The sequence below is a fragment of the Morus notabilis genome, unplaced genomic scaffold (genome assembly GCF_000414095.1).
Source record: "Morus notabilis unplaced genomic scaffold, ASM41409v2 Scaffold25, whole genome shotgun sequence".
Taxonomy (NCBI): domain Eukaryota; kingdom Viridiplantae; phylum Streptophyta; class Magnoliopsida; order Rosales; family Moraceae; genus Morus; species Morus notabilis.
The window spans coordinates 247140-250407 of NW_010357699.1; the positions used below are offsets into that span (position 1 = coordinate 247140).

Genomic DNA, 3268 nt, shown 5'->3' on the forward strand with positions numbered 1-3268 from the left:
TGTAGGTAAGAAACCTATTAGCAATTCTTGAAGGGCAATGGCAAGCGGCGGACGAATGGTGGAGATGGGAATGGATACCGTTCACGCAGTTATCTTCCGCAGTAAGTTTAAGAAAAATCATGTATATGTATATATGATTTAAAGGTTTCAAGCAGGTATGTTTAAAAAGTATAGGTACATATGTATGTTAAGGAAACCGAGGTTGTAGCTAACAACCCTCGTTTTGAGTATTTAAGTTTTAGAACGTTGCAACATGGCACGTAACAAATAAATAAATTTTAAACATGACGATTTAAATAATTGATTTTAAAAGGGCTTTAAGATGTACTTGAATTTAAGATTTCTCACGAAATCCGTTTTAAAGTCAAAATTAAATGACCCGATTGAATTGGCTAGTTTTAGAAAGGCTTTTAAAGAGTATTTGAAACAAGAGTTCAAATGCTGCTCTGTTTGAAAGATATTTCTAGAACGTTTTATCTTAACTGAAATTAAGAAAAGTTTTAAGAAATTTAGTGATTCATTCTTATGAAATTATTCTTTTTATATTTTAAAAAAAAATGTTCCGTAAATTTTAAGAAATCTCAATAAGTATAAGTTAAAGTTAAAATTTAAGTTACAGTGACGGCCTCCTAGGAGAGTCGTCGCATAAAGTCTTGCCCCTTATTGTTTGTTTGATCATTTTATTCCCTTGCCTTTCCTCTGCTATTCGGTTTTAAGCCAATGAGGGGAGGTTTGGAGTTCTATTTATTATTCTTTTCCTAATGTGATGAATATAGTACTTTTCAAAAAAAATTTATTTTTAAGCTCCAGCTCCGAAGAACCAAAAAAAAAAACCAAAAAAGTAATATAATGTACAAGCCTTTTTACTAAATCTTTAAACAAATATATATATATATCTATTGTATGTATGTACATAAATCTTTTTAGTAGAACTTTAAATAAATATATATGTGTATGTATATATATATATATAAATTAATAATGTAATGTAAAAATCCTAACTTCTTTTATGATATAATAATCTTTTCTGCAGCAACGGGTGTGGACAAAAAAAAACTAGTACCCTCTAAGGCTCCAACCAAACAATATTCTCGGTTGTAAATGCCGCTCGGTTGTCGGTGCCGTTTGAAACAATGTTCTCTTTCAACGGTAAAGAAGGTGTCTCGTTTCTTAACCCTCACATGAAACTCCCCAGTCGCCACTTTCAAAAACAAAACAAAAACAAAAAAACAAAAAAAAAACTCTCCAGCCGCCTCACTCTTTTTCCATCTCACTTCTCCCCTCTCTCTCTCTTCCTTCACTGAGTCTCTCTCTCTCTCTCCCTATTGATCTATTTTTCTCGTTCTGTGTCTGGAGATGTCGAGCTGCGACGGAGATGTTGAGCTGCCAATCTGAAGAGAAATGCGAGTGTTAAATTCAAGTCGACGAGCATGATGATTTTGATGGATCCAATTATAAAGGAAGAACAAGAGGAAACTGCAGCGCCTCACTCTTTTTCCATCTCACTTCACCCCTCTCTCTCTCTTCCACCGAGTCTCTCTCTCTCTCTCTCTCTCTCTCTCTCTCTCTCTCCCCCTATTGATCTCTTTTTCTCGTTCTGCGTCTGGAGATGTCGAGCTGCGACGGAGATGTTGAGCCGCCTTCGTTCTTCGTTGGAGATTTTCGCTCCTACCGTTGATGCGACTCGCCGGAGAAGAATAGAGGGGGAAGACTAGTTTTTTCGCGATTCCGGATGCGATTTTGAAATTTCCCCGTTCTAGTTTTGTTGACTTTTAATGACGCGATTTAAATGATTTTGTTTACTTAGTTTTGTTGAGTTTTGATGCTGCGATTTGTGCTTCGATTTCTCGATTTTGCTTCTCTGATCTTTTTGAGTTTTGATGCAGCTTTCGCTGGAGATGTTCGGGTGTGACCAGCTGCGAAAGCCTTTTCCTTTCTCTATCATCGCCGCCGCGAATCCTACGTTCAGAATCGCAGATAACATCCCGGCATTGCGACGATCTCTGCAATTCTGATGTTGCAACTTTCTCGTTTATCGCACCTCAACCCCACTCCAAGTGTTCGACCAAATGCCGGCATGGAACTCCTCTTCTGTAGAATCTGAGTTTGTAATTTTGATCTGAGGTTTTTGAATTTGATCTGAGCTTGTGCTAAATTTTGTAAATTTTTTGTTGATGTGGATGTGGGCTCTGAGATGAGGCCATTAAGGAATGGAAATTGCCTGGAGTAACCTCCTCTCCTCTTTTTTAGGATTTTTTTTTGGATTATTTCTCCTTTTTTTATGTAGGTGAAATGAAATTAAAGCGCCTCTCTTTGTTGTTTTTTTTTTTTTCGTTTAATTTTTCCCTTGGATTCTGAGGTTGGGGATTTTATGATTGTTAATACGCTGTGTCATATGGACGGGTGGAACAGTTAACATTTTGGTTTCTATTTCAGTTGGTATGGAATATGCATGTTTGTTGACTATTTAAAATTGTGGTAGACAATCTAAAGGACTAACAATGATGGAAATGCAATCATTGAAAAATCTACAACATAGCTGTCCGAGCATTTAAGGATTTTTGGTAGAAACTAGCTTGCAGGTTACACTTAATTTTAATATTCTATACTTGACCATGTTTTGAAAGGAGTTGGTATAGTTTTTGAGCTAACAATTCATTGACCTTTGGATGATTGCTTGTGGGACATTTTGTGAGATACCTGGCTAGAAAATTATACTCAAAATCAGATCTCCATCGGGCATCTTAAAGGGTAAGATTTGTTTATCTTATTCGTTTTTTCATGTTAAAATCTTTGTTTTTCAATATTACTGATATTTGTAGCTCCAATATTACTATTGGCGTTTGACTACTGTTACCACTGGTTCTAGCTATAATGTTGCTGTTGATCTTCGATTTTATTTAAAGTTGCAACTCCCGTATGACTGTTGGTTTTTCGCCTAACATTGGCGTTGGTTGATATCCAATAGTGACTGAAACTACTGAGAGTATCTTCTAATTCTGGCGGTATGATATCCCATATTGTCATGGTTTATATTCCAAGGTATTTCTTCTGCTTAAAACTACTCGGAGTTGTCATAATATATGTAGAAGCGCATGGTTTAGTGTTAAATATGAGCACTGTAATATGGCCATTGTTTATAGGTCCAAGAATCTGTTAGGTAATTGATTAGCTCTAGCTTCTGTTTCCATAAGATTCGGAAGCTTGGGGGCCGTAACGGGGCCGCCCTGGGGCCACACCGGTACGGCACCGGGGCGGCCCCGGTACG

General features: G+C 36.9%; 1 long non-coding RNA gene across 2 annotated transcripts; it reads left to right on the forward strand.

The window, feature by feature from the left end:
* The first annotated feature begins 1056 nt into the window (after window positions 1-1056).
* On the forward strand, window positions 1057-2217 carry LOC112094415. 2 transcript variants are annotated; one of them, XR_002903511.1, is made up of 2 exons: window positions 1057-1149; window positions 1887-2217. It is a non-coding gene; the product is annotated as an uncharacterized LOC112094415 (long non-coding RNA). The 2 variants fall into 2 exon arrangements; XR_002903512.1 differs by lacking the exon at window positions 1057-1149 and adding an exon at window positions 1166-1533.
* The last annotated feature ends 1051 nt before the right edge of the window (window positions 2218-3268 follow it).